General features: G+C 44.6%; 1 pseudogene; it reads right to left on the reverse strand.

The window, feature by feature from the left end:
- The window catches only part of LOC119262598, a 39,604-nt pseudogene extending 31,823 nt beyond the window's left edge, over positions 1–7,781 (reverse strand).
- Between the last annotated feature and the right edge of the window lie 6,582 nt (positions 7,782–14,363).

Raw genomic sequence — 14,363 nt, forward strand, 5'->3', positions numbered from 1 at the left:
TGTATTTAAAGAATAAGCATTTGTAGAGGTGCTATCATTTGACTTATTTCTAGCAGTAACGTTTCTATTTTTGGTGCTACTTATGTGGCCTTCGCTTTGAAGTCAGTGGATGGCCATCTCGATGTTCCATGAGAGGACAATAGATCCCAGACGACTAGGGTGAAGCCCATCCCTCCGGTAGAGCGCTGGCTGCTCCCAAAACGAGGACCAGTTGTCCACGTAACCCAAACCGTTGAAGGTGCAGAAATGCGGAGTCTCGCTTACCTGCTGCGTCCTCTGGTGGCCAGTCTTTCTGTAAGGGGGAGCGAGGAGGCGGACGCATACGCTGAGATAAGCGAGATTTATTAGGTGCAAATCCAGGGTCATGGTCAAAACAGTCCAGGTTCATGTAGCCGATACGGACAGATCGGGGGACAGACATGACAAAAACCAGAATGAACACATCAAACAAAAGACCAATACATTCATACAAAGACTGGCCAACACAAGGGGCAAACACAGGGCTTACATACACATGTAGCAGTATGCTTTCAGTTGCACTTGTGTGCCTTTTTTTGTTGGCCGTTCCTTGTGTTAATTAGTGAGAACAATCAGGGCTCTCTGTGGGACTATAAAAGAGTCTGCGTACAGCCATGGGGGGCGCTGTGTGAATGACTGTTGCCACTGCTCATTTCCCTCCCGTTGGCTTCTGGGTTGTGAACTTGTGTTCGGTTGCCTGTGGCTGCAACTGGCATTGGGCCAATAGACTGCAGGATTGGTGTTGGTGTCGTCAGCTCACTATTGCCCGAAGCAGGTGCTTATTGACATCTACGTTTGCACGGTCTGAAGCGTCTGAATTAGCCTTTGCTCTCCTGTGCCTGGCTCTGGATAAACGGATAGTTAATTGGTGTTGGCTTCTGCTGTTTTGTTTCTGCCGTTGTACCTTTGCAAGCTTTCCATCTCCGTGCTTGCTGCTTTGTTTCTTCCTCTATCGCTGCTTGCTTGGCGGTGCTACATGCCGGTGCTCCCTCTGTTCTGAGCCCGTCCTGCTTTCTGCGGGGATTGTACGCCAAGCTTGTTCAACTCATCGGTTCTTTCTGAGTTCATTATATTTTTGTTTATTTTCTTTCTTTAAAAGGGCTTTACTGTGTTTCTTGTTATTTATTTCTTGCTTATATTTCTTTGGGGTTTATTGACTTGTTTTCCTTTTTGTTTTTTTTTGTTTTGATTTAAAGTAAATTTGTTGCATAATTTCTTTTCTTAGTACATTTTAGGTTGCAGGATTCTCTGTTTTTTATATACTTTGTACATTGTCCATATTCTGGTGTTACGTCCTCTAGATGTAGGACGCACAAAAGGTTTGCGTGAGTGCCCACTCAGCCTCAGACCAAACAAAACACAAAAAAATAAGTAGAGCAGATTGTTTTATTATTCTGAACAGTTCTCGAGATTCACCGATTTCTGAAACAAATAACCAAAAATAGCAGGATTTTAAAAGCTTCAGGATGACCCCAGGCCAAAACAAACAAATCACCTAAAAGAAAGAGATGTTTAACTTACCCTGAAACCAAACCAATAGAAAATAAATTACAAGGAAACTACCCTGCCTACTCTTTTCCAAAAAACAGAGGCAAAATCCCAAAAAAAAAAAAAAAAAGGCAGGTCACCCCTAAGAATCCTGCTACTAAACAAACATCATAAGAAATTTGGTCTGTGCTGGTGGGCATCCACTGGAGCACCACACGTCAGCTCGACAGGAAAAAGAATCTGTGCAGCTCGCCGACTGCAAGACAAAGGGCCCTTTTGAATTTTCCCGCCATCAGATCCAGCCAATAGAAACTGCACAACTGGGCGGAGCAACAAGCAACCAATTTAGCAGAGCAGCCAATCACCACCAAAACACCTGACCTGAAACAAAACAAACAGACCTACAAGACACAGAACGTAACACCCCCACCACCAAAAATCAACATACCATGTGATTCAAACATAACACATTAAACTCGAGAAAGAGCATCTGCCAGAACATTGTCGGAACCCTTTTTATGGCAAATTTCAAGGTTATACTCTTGAACAATTAATGCCCATCTCATAATGCGCTGATTTGAATTTCTCATCCGAGAAAGAAAAACCAACGGGTTATGGTCAGTAAACACCACAAGGGGCAATGGACTAGACCCCACGTACACCTCAAAATGCTGTAAAGCCAGCAGTAAGGCCCGGGCCTCCTTCTCAATTGTGCTATAGTTAAGCTGATGTTTTACAAACTTCTTCGAATAATAGCACACAGGATGGTCAATACCACTCGAATCCTCTTGTAGTCGGACCGCACCAGCACCCGTTGCACTGGCATCCACTTCCAACTTGAAAGGATGTGAGAAATCTGGAGCAGAAAGCACAGGAGCATTACAGAGCAACATTTTCACCGACTCAAATGAGGTTTGACAGGACGTGGACCATACAAATTCACAGGAGGAACGAAGTAAGTTTGTCAAGGGTAAAACGACATCTGAAAAATTTCTGCAGAAGCCACGATAGTACCCCACTACCCCAAGGAACCTCCTGAGTTCCCGCTTGGTGCGTGGCACAGGAAAATCCAGAATAGCCTGCACTTTTGCAGCAACAGGACAAACTTGCCCTTGGCCAACCTGCTTCCCTAGGTAAGTAACTAGCCTTACCAAACTCACACTTTGCAAGGTTTAGAGTCAAAGACGCTTGATGTAGTCTATTAAATACGGTATGAAGAGTCTTTAAATGCTCAAACCAGCTAGATGAATGAACCACGATATCTAAATAAACCTCACAGTCAGAAACTCCCATCAACACCCGACTCATGAGTCGTTGAAATGTGGCTGGGGCATTTCGAAGTCCAAATGCCATGACAGTATACTGCAGAAAACTGTCTGGTGTAACAAAGGCAGACACTTCAGCTGCACGAGGGGTCAAAGGTACCTGCCAGTAGCCTTTAAGCAGATCTAACTTAGACACATAAAAAGCAGACCCCACCTTGTCAACACAATCCTCCATTCGAGGTAGAGGAAATGAGTCTGGTTTTGTGACGGCATTGACTTTCCGGTAATCAGTGCAAAATCGAACAGTGCCATCTGGCTTTGGCACAAGAAGGCAAGGAGAACTCCATGCACTGCAACTTGGAACAGCCAAACCATTATCAAGGAGGTAATCAACCTCTCTGCTCATTTGGTGTCGTTTAACAGGATGTACACGATATAGATGTTGCTTTATTGGAACACTTTGTCCCACATCTATATCATGTGACAAAACATCAGTGCGTGAGGGTATATCAGAAAATAAAGCAGGATAAAACTGAATCAACTCAATAATATCTCTACGAAAATCTTCTGATAAATGAGAAAAGCGAATCCAGATCTGCCAAAATCTCAATTTTGCAAACGAGCACCAGCCACAGGAATGCTACGCATGCCTAGACCATCCTCATCAACGTCTGAACCATCTGTAGACGACAACACAGAGTGTAGCAAGAGGGGTGACAGTGGGTTTTGACTCTGGGATGTCCTCCACCCTACTAACATAAGGCTTGAGCATATTAATATGGCACACTCTAGTCTTACGTTTTCTGTCAGGGGTGCTAATGACATAGTCAGACTCACTGAGTTTACCACGAACTTCATAAGGGCCAGAAAAACGAGCTTCTAAAGCAGAGCCAGAAACAGGCAACAAAGAAAGCACCTTATCACCTTGTTGGAATGAATGAGAAACTGCTTTGTTATCAAAAAGCGTTTTCATTTTTGTCTGAGCAGAAGTCAGGGAGGCATGAGCCAACTTGCACACGTGATGCAAGCGCTCACGGAATGAACTGACATAATCCAGTAAGTTACCATGTGAAGTGGCGTTATCACCTTTGGAAGTCCACTGCTCTTGCGACAATTTAAGTGGGCCTCGAACTGTATGTGCAAACACCAAGTCTGCAGCACTAAAAAGCATCCTAAGCAATGAAGCCCAGACCTCCCTTTCCCCAGCCACTTCCACCAGCTCTCCAAGGGGGATTCCGAGGCGCTCCCAGGCCAGCTGGGCGATATAGTCGCGCCAGCGTGTCCTGGGTCTTCCCCGGGGTCTCCTCCCAGGTGGACTCGCCTGTGACACCTCCCGAGGGAGGCGTCCAGGAGGCATCCTAACCAGATGCCCGAACCACCTCAGCTGGCTCCTCTCGACGTGAAGAAGCAGCGGCTCTACTCCGAGTCCCTCCCGGATGACTGAACTTCTCAGCCTATCTCTAAGGGAGAGTCCAGACACTCTGCGGAGGAAACTCATTTCGGCCGCTTGTATTCGCGATCTTATTCTTTTGGTCATTACCCAAAGCTCATGACCATAGGTGAGGGTGGGAACGTAGATCGACCGGTAAATTGAGAGCCTTGCCTTATGGCTCAGCTCTTTCTTTACCACAACAGACTGGTAAAGAGCCCGCATCACTGCTGACCCAGCACCAATCCGCCTGTCAATCTCCTGCTCCCTTGTACCATCACTCGTGAACAAGACCCCGAGATACTTGAACTCCTCCACTTGAGGCAAGAGCCTATCCCCGACCCAGAGAGGGCTCTCCACCCTTTTCGGCCTGAGAACCATGGTCTCAGATTTAGAGGTACTGATTCTCATCCCAGCCGCTTCACACTCGGCTGCAAACCGATCCAGCGAAAGCTGAAGTTTGCGGCCTGATGTCCCCAATAGGACCACATCATCTGCAAACAGCAGCAATGTGACCCTGAGGTCACCAAACCGGACACCCTCCATCCCTTGACTGCGCCTAGAAATTCTATCCATAAAAATTATGAATAGAATCGGTGACAAAGGGCAGCCCTGACGGAGTCCAACTCTCACTGGGAACGAGTCTGACTTACTGCCGGCTATGCGAACCAAACTCCAGCTTTGTTTGTACAGGGCCTGAATGGCTCGTAGCAAAGAGCCATGTACCCCGTACTCCCGAAGCACCTCCCACAGAATACCCCGGGGAACACAGTCGAATGCCTTCTCCAGATCCACAAAGCACATGTGGACTGATTGGGCAAACTCCCATGAACCCTCCAGAACCCTGGAGAGGGTGAAGAGTTGGTCCAGTATTCCACGACCAGGGCGGAACCCGCACTGTTCCTCCTGGATCCGAGGTTCGACTATAAGCCGGACTCTCTTCTCCAGTACCCCTGCATAGACCTTGCCAGGGAGGCTGAGGAGTGTGATTCCCCTGTAGTTGGAACACACTCTCCGGTCCCCTTTTTTAAAAAGAGGCACCACCACCCCAGTCTGCCAATCCAGTGGCACCGCCCCCGATGTCCACGCAATGTTGAAAAGGCGTGTCAGCCAAGACAGCCCCACAACATCCAGAGCCTTGAGGAACTCAGGGCGGATCTCATCCACCCCTGGAGCCTTGCCACCAAGGAGCTTCTTAACTACCTTAGCGACTTCGGCCTCAGTAATGGACAAGCCTATTCCCATGTACCCAGACTCAGCCTCCTCACTGGAGAACATGTCGGTGGGATTGAGAAGGTCCTCAAAGTATTCCTTCCACCGCCCAACGACGTCTTCAGTCGAAGTCAGCAGCACACCATCTCCACTATATACAGTGCTAGTGGCACACTGCTTTCCCCTTCTGAGTCGCCTGACGGTTTGCCAGAATCTTTTCGGAGCCGACTTAGTCACTTTCCAAGGCCTCACCAAACTCCTCCCATACACGGGTTTTTGCCTTGGCGACAACTGAAGCCGCAGATCGCTTGGCCTGTCGATACCTGCCAGCTGCCTCTGGTGTCCCACAGGCCAACCATGCCCGGTAGGACTCCTTCTTCAGCTTGACGGCATCTCTCACCTGGGGTGTCCACCACCGGGTTCGAGGATTACCGCCCCGACAGGCACCAACTACCTTACGGCCACAGCTACAGTCAGCTGCTTCAGCAATGGAGGAACGGAACATGGCCCATTCTGAGTCAATGTCCCCCACCTCCCCCGATATCTGGTCAAAGTTCTGACGGAGGTGTGAGTTGAAGATCAATCTGACAGGTTCTTCTGCTAGACGTTCCCAGCAAACCCAAACTATACGTTTGGGCTTGCCTGGTCTGACCGGCATCTTCCCCTACCACCTGATCCAACTCACCACCAGGTGGTGATCAGTTGACAGCTCAGCTCCTCTCTTTACCCGAGTGTCCAAAACACATGGCCGCAAGTACGATGACACGACTACAAAGTCAATCATTGAACTGCGGCCTAGGGTGTCCTGGTGCCATGTGCACTTATGGACATCCTTGTGTTCAAACATGGTGTTCGTGATGGACAAACTGTGGTTTGCGCAGAAGTCCAAAAACTGAACACCACTCGGGTTCAGATCAGAGAGGCCATTCCTCCCAATCACACCCCTCCAGGTCTCACTGTCATTGCCCACGTGAGCGTTGAAGTCCCCCAGTAGGACAATAGAGTCTCCATGAGGAGCATATTAAAGCACCCTTCCCAAGGACTCTAAGAAGGCTGGGTACTCTGAACTGCTGTTCGGTGCATAAGCACAGACAACAGTCAGGACCCGTTCCCCAACCCGAAGGCGTAGGGAAGCTACCCTCTCGTCCACCGGAGAAAACCCCAACATACAGGCACCGAGTCGAGGGGCTATGATTAAGCCCACACCTGCCCGCCGCCTCTCACCACGGGCAACTCCAGAAAAGAATAAAGTCCAGCCCCTCTCAAGGAGATTGGACCCAGAGCCCAAGCTGTGTGTTGAGGTGAGCCCGACTATATCTAGCCGGTATCTCTCAACCTCGCGCACCAACTCAGGCTCCTTCCCCGCCAGTGAGGTAACGTTCCAAGTTCCAAAAGCCAGTTTCAGCAACCGAGGATCAGAACGCCAAGGCCCACGCCTTCGGACACTGCCCGATCCACGGCCCCGGTAACCCTGTTCCGGGCAGGGTACACAAGTCCCGTTTTTGTTTCTTCATAGGGGTTATTATGGATCACACTTTGTCTGACCTGTCACCTAGGACCAGTTTGCCATGGGAGACCCTACCAGGAGCTTTTGCTCCAGACAACATAGCTCCTAAGATCATCAAGCACGCAAACCCCTCCACCACGATAAGGTGGTGATCCAAGGAGAGGAAGGAAAAGCATGAATAACTAAAAATAAATTAGTCACAATGAGTGAGTTTAAATTGAACTGAATGTTCAATGAAAACAACTAAAAACAGTAGTAACAATGATGATAGTGTGATAATAAATAGTTCAATAACAATAACACTGTGGTTCAGTAGCTGCAGCTGCAGCAGTGCAGAGTCTCTGCGTCTGACTGACGGAGGTTTTTGTACGACTCTTTTTCACTGTGTGAATTCTGGACCACTGTAATAACCCATACAGTAATACTCTCCTGCATCTTCAGGCTGGACTCCACTGATGGTCATCGTAAAGGTGTATCCAGAGTTTGTTCCACTGAATCGCTGTGGAACTCCAGACCTTCTATTACTTGATCCGTAAATCAGCAGTTTAGGAGCTGCTCCAGGTTTCATCTGGTACCAACTCATGTAATAACCGATCCCACGATCTGCAACACAGCTGAAGGTGATGGGCTGTCCTGGTTCTAAAGAACTTCTCTCAGGAGTCTGGACCTCTTGGTGGGATGCTGAAGGAATGAGAACAAACAAGCTAAGAATGAATAAAACCTCCCGAAGTGTCGGAGAACACTGTCAATGTGGAAAGTGCAGGTTCCCAGACTCAGCACTTCACCAGACTGTAGAAATAAATAAAATCTGACCTTGAGGAAAGAAGCCTAGTGTGGTCAGCAGGAGGATCAGAGTGGTCATCATTGTGCTGTGAGGGGCTCTGAAAGGACTGAAGTCTCCAGTAATGAACCCGCTGCTCTTAAAGAGTGTGGAGCTGTGATCATGCAAAACCTCTTCTACTGACCGACCTTACTGTCCTTCATCTGCTCTCACCCAGAGGCCCTTCATATCCCCACACATTTAGTCCATTATAGAAACCTACAGATTTTACTGACCTTTAAAAGGGATCCAACCTGGTTTCTCAAAAATGCTGCAGCACAAAGATCACCATCCGAACCAGAACTGCAGGACTTTTTTTTTTTGCAGGAGGTTTTTGTACAGACACTCAGTGAGTTTTGTACATTTTCGGTGGAGGAACTAAACTCTCTGTTGAATTTTTATTCCCTTTATAATAAAGAATTTAGTTCAGGATCCAAAATAAATTCATGAATATGAATAAAAAATTTAAGATATGAAAATTTCATTTAGCTTTCTTAAATAAAATATAATTTAACATTAGAATGCCTTATATGTTTAAATAATTCTTTCTATTTATCCACTTTAACTTATTTTAATTAGAATACAGTAAATTTTCTGTAATTTATTTTATTCTTAAAAATCATAATTTTATTTTAAATAACTGAAATGTGGATATATTGTATGCCAGAGTATTGTTTTAGAATATTCTCTAAATAAGTTACTTTTTGCTTGTACATATCGTTTTAAATATATTCTCTAAATACTTTACGAATATTTTTCATAATTTACTTTTCTTCTGTTATTGAAATTCTACAATTTCCAGTTTAAATTTTATCAATTTACTAATTTTATAGTTTTTATACTGTAAAAAAGTGAAACAGGGTAGAAGTTGGTTTGATATGTTTAAGATTTGAGGTAAAATATCACTTTTAATCTAATCTTAAATTTTCTTTTGCACAATTTTGCTGTTTTATTCAATGATTTTCTTGTATTTAAAAACAGTTACACTGTTGCCACATTAAGTCATTTTTAGGTTGAATTCAGAAAAGTGTTTTTTACAGTGTAATTATTTATTACAGTAAAATGTATGTATGTAAACAGTGAAATTAGTTTTAATGAGCTGCTGCTTTTCTAACAGAACTGTTGTTTATCTTTATGAACATAAAGTCTGAAAATGGAAGTGAAAGAACTTCAGAACAACTGACAGAACCGAATACGACTAGTTTAGAGAACCAAAACAGTGACGCTGATATTAATGTTCAGTGAGCAGATAAACTGAACTCTATATTTAAAAGTCAATTAAAACCTGAAATGGACAAAATGAAAAACGTCAGAAGTGAAAACTGTTTGGAGCTCAGTGTTGAAACTCTGCAGGATGGCATGAAGAAAAGCTTTTACTCAAAACCTTTCAAGGACATCCATAAAGTGACTTGCTGGACAGTGATACTCTGTTACTCCTCTCCCTCTCTCTGTTGTGTCCAGGTGTCACTCAGCCAGCTCCTGCATCATCTTACAGCTCCAGCTCAGATCTTCTAATCCTCAACTTCACTTCATTCAGGACTGCAAAATAAGACCTTTTACAAACTTCACTGTTTCAGTTTGATCTGGAATTATTTACACAACGTACACAGAACTGTCCACAAGTGGGTGTTAACCAGTTACACTGACCCAGACACAGAATTAAGTTGATTTGCGATCAATAATTTTTTATTGTTTCACAAAACAATAAACAACAGGAGGACAGGGAGCCACAGACAACCTAAACAAAAATAAAGAGCAAAAGTGATCACAGGTACAATCATCAGACAAAATTAAATAGAGGAGGAAGTGCAGGAAAATACGTAACACAAAAGTCTCCAAGTTTCAACAGTCATGGGTTAAGTCGTGCAACAGTACATTTAAGTTTCTATATTAAGTAAATTAACAGCCCAAAATGATTGAAACTGAAGTTCAGGTGTGATCCAGTTTTGTAGGACTGGATTCTTACCAGCAGTAAATCCAGAAAACAGTAGCTTCCTCTGTATAACCTGGAATTAAGTTACCTCTTGAGATATATAACGTACACAGGACTGTCCACAAGGGGGCGTCAAATGAGTACCCTGACTCAGACTTAAAAGTGAGTTACCTCTTAAAATATATAACACATGCAGAGCCATCCACAAGGGCGTCTCTACCAGGTAAACTGAACCAGACTCAGAATCATGTTATCTCTCTAATATTTAACATTTAACACTTTAACGCTCCTGTCTTATTATTTGAAGTTAAGATGAAAGCTGCTCTCGTTACGGGATGGCAGGGAGGCAGACCCAAGTGGAGAGAGGATAGCCCATGAAAAAGGGTCTTAAATGAATATTAGTTGATGGAGTGTGAACTGAGTGAAAGCAGCTCAAACAAAGGCTGAGATAAAGTGAAAAAATATATATAATCAGAATACGAAAGGCACTTCCTCTGTGATTCTAACAGGAATCTTTTCCTTTTCTTTTCTTGTGCCTTTCCTTTTGGTCGAAATACCCACCTGGTTTAAGTACCGTAACGGTCACCCCTCTACAAAGGGCTGCTGCTTACCAAGGCCTTAATTAGAGGAGTCCACAGGTGTGCCAGGTTGGGCCTAATTAGCCTGAGGGCTTCTGGGAAATGGAATTCCCTGAATTTGTGGCACCTCGTCCGCCATTGCCATCTGCTGGTGGCCGTCGGCTCAGGCTTAGGCTGGGCCTTTGCAACTCTTAGAGGGCCAGGTATGTTCTTATAATGACAGCCATGTAAAATCTTGGGCTAAATGTAGACGTATTGCTGTGTGTCTGCATTCAAATTAGTAAATTACCACACTGCAATTTTACTGAATGCCTTTATGCTGACAGGAGTTGTTTTGATAGCAGTAAAGCTGAATATAGCACATTATTTTTAACTAGTAACTCATTTAACCAGATCAAGCTAGTAACTTGCATAAGATTAGAGCATGTAGAAGATATCACTTAAAAGAAATAAGACTGAAGTTGTACCCGCAACCCTGACGGAGAAGCGGCTTGGAAAATGGATGGATGGATGGATGGATAGATGGACTCAAGTTGCAGCAGCTCCACAGTGCTGCTCTGATCTTCATCAGCCGTTCTGCTCATGCAAATCTGAGTTTCAAATCACAAACCCACCCAAACCCCTGAGATTGAGACAGCTGTGAGAGTTTGGGGGGGACTTCCATCATTGCAAATGAGATGATCATCAGGTTATCGGCCACTGAAGAAGGCATCATTATTGATCCAGGAGCGACATCCCACACATTCCTCAGATACTATATCAGTGCTGTAGCTTTACGATCAGAACATGGACATGAACACCTGGGTTCTACCACAGTAATACTGTAACATTTGGTTTTCTCTGCACGCTTCCTGGTTCTGGAGGTGTGCAGATAAAGCAGGATAGGTAATGCCAGTGTTCTTTCATCAAACCTGATGAAGACCAACCCCTGAAAAAACAGCCCCATATCATCATCCCTCCTCCACCAAACTTTACAGCTGGCACAGTGCACTCGGGCAGGTAACATTCTCCTGGAATTAGCCAGACCCAGACTCGTCCATCAGACTGGTGGATAGAGAAGCTGATTGGAATTGTATTTTGTGGAGTGACCACTGCTCCAGAGTGCAGTGGCGGCGCTTTCCTACACTCCACCCGACGTTTGGCAACGTAAGACTTGCATGCAGCCGCTTGACCATGGAAACCCTGCCATGAAGCTCCCGGTGCAATTTCTGTGCTAATACTGATGCCAGAGGAGGTTTGAACTCTGTAGGTATTGATCAGCAAAGCACTGGAGACTTTTATGCTCTGTGCTCCTCAGAACTTGGTGACCCACTCTGTAACTTTACATGGTCCATTTCATGACTGAGGTGCTGTGATTCCCAAACGCTTCCACTTTTCAATAATTCCACTCAAATGTGATCATGGAATATCTGGCAGGGAAGAAATTTCACTGTTACATGTTACAGCAGTGGCATCCTATTACGGTACCATGCTAGAATCTAGTGAGCTCTTCAGAACAACCCATTCTTTCACAAGACTGAATGAAACACCAAAAGGTTTGTCATCATACCCCTCTCAAACTGACTGTCAGGGCCCTTTACAGGAGAAACAAATCGAAAGAGAACAAAACTTTTCAAGTTCAGCAGCTATTGCACCCGCGACCCTGATGGAGAAGCAGCTTGGAAAATGGATGGATGGATGGATGCATGGATGGACTCAAGTTGCAGCAGCTCCACAGTGCTGCTCTGATCTTCATCAGCCATTCTGCTCATGCAAATCTGAGTTTCACATCACAAACCCACCCAAACCCCCTGAGACTGAGACAGCTGTGAGAGTTTGGGGGGATTTCCATCACTGCAAATGAGATGATCATCAGGTTATCGACCACTGAAGAAGGCATCATTATCAATGCTGGAGTGACATCCCACACATTCCTCAGACACAATATCAGTGCTGTAGCTTTACGATCAGAACATGGACATGAACACCTGGGTTCTACCACAGTAATACTGTAACATTTGGTTTTCTCTGCACGATTCCTGGTTCTGGAGGTGTGCAGATAAAGCAGGATGAGTAATGCCAGTGTTCTTTCATCAAACCTGATGATGCATTTTGGATTGTGGATGTCAGAGCAGAAGCAGGCTGTGATAAACAGACTATAAAGGTTGTATAGAACTGATCCAGCAGCTCTTGCAGGGTGAATGTCTTCAGCTGCAGGAAACTCAGCAGAGCTCATCCACTGCTGAGCTTTTTTGTGACGGAGTGGATGTTTCACATGAAGTCCCTGGTGCTTGTTGTTCCCAGGAATGTAAAGAACTCTACTGCCTTCTTGAAGATGGTGAGGCTGGCCTCTTATGCAATCTGCAGGGGGTCCAGCAGTGGGTTTGTGCCGTTTTCCACGTGTCCTAATACCAATTACTCTAAGTATTTTATGTACTGTTGGTTTTATTATTGGAAAAAGAGATTATTGAGGAGCATTCGAGGCAGGAACGTCCATCACATAGCTTCAGTAATCTGATTCAGATAAGCAGGCAAGCAAGCAAAATTTATTTATATAGCGCCTTTTACAACAGGTGTTGTCACAAAGCAGCTTTACAAAACAATCAGTATTACAGAGAGAAGAGAAAAGAAAAGAAAATAAAAGAAAATCCGGGTCCGAACCCCCATGAGCAAACCAGCGGCGACGGTGGCAAGGAAAAACTCCCTAAAAGAGGAAGAAACCTTGAGAGGAACCAAGACTCAGAAGAGGAACCCATCCTCCTAAGGTTGACACCGGATAGCAAACATTATTAGTATGAAGTATTATAGTAAAGTGGGAAAAGAAAAGATCTGAGAGTGAGGACTGCACAGCAAGAAGCTCATTGGTGGTCAAACCGGTCCAGAAGGCTGGTGAGCATCGGCACCAATCAAGGCAGAAGAGGCAACTGCATCAGACGCATAGGATGGGCAGCTGATCAGCTCGGCAGAGAAAGGAAATAAAAACACAGAGTCAGTTCTGTAAAGAGTGGCTGACCACAGATTACAGTAAAACAGAGCAGTGGACACTCCAGCAGGTCTAGACCTGACAGGGAAGACTAATCACCAAATGCTTGACTGTATAAGTAAGTTTTTAGCCTAGACTTAAAGATTGAGGCTGTGTCTGACTCCCGAACATTAACAGGAAGATTATTCCAGAGGTGGGGGGCTTTGTATGAGAAAGCTCTCCCCCTTGATGGAGCTTTATTAATTCTAGGTACAAGTAATAAGCCAGCGCCTAGTGATCTAAGTAGGCGTGATGGTTCATAGTGGGAGAGGAGCTCACTCAGGTACTGAGGGGCGAGTCCATTTAGAGATTTATATGTCAGTAATATAGTTTTATAATCAATGCGAAATTTAACTGGTAACCACTGCAGGTTTGATAAAACTGGACTAATATGGTCGAAATTTTTGGTTCTTGTGAGGACTCTGGCTGCAGCGTTCTGGACTAGCTGAAGCTTGTTAAGGCTTTTGCTGGGACATCCAGACAGCAGGGCATTACAATAATCCAGCCTTGAAGTAATAAATGCATGAACTAGCTTTTCTGCGTCCTGTAGAGATCATGCATTTCTTAATTTAGCGATATTGCGGAGATGCAGGAAGGCTGTTCTAGTTATATTAGTTATATGTGTGTCGAAGGACAGATCAGCGTCTATCACGACACCAAGATTTTTAACAGATAAGCTTGATGCAACTGAGAGATTGTTAAGTGTTAAGTTAGACAGTTTGTTTCTAGCTAATTTTGAACCAAGAAGCAGTACCTCTGTTTTATCTGAGTTAAGTAGCAGAAAATTTCTTGACATCCAATCTTTTATGTCTTTTACACAGTCCTCAATCTTGCCAAGTTTAATTGTATCATCCGGTTTGCTTGATATATATAACTGGGTGTCGTCGGCATAGCAGTGGAAATTTATGCCGTGTTTACTGATAATGGTGCCCAATGGTACCATAAATATTGTGAATAATATAGGTCCTAAAACAGAGCCTTGTGGAAAACCATACATTACTTTTGCAAGAACAGATGATTCACCCTTTACATTAACAAACTGATATAGATCAGTGAGGTAGGACCTGAACCAGGAAAGAACGGTTCCTGTTACCCCTACAAGGTTTTCTAGT

This window comes from Pygocentrus nattereri, chromosome 27, assembly GCF_015220715.1.
Source record: "Pygocentrus nattereri isolate fPygNat1 chromosome 27, fPygNat1.pri, whole genome shotgun sequence".
NCBI lineage: Eukaryota > Metazoa > Chordata > Actinopteri > Characiformes > Serrasalmidae > Pygocentrus > Pygocentrus nattereri.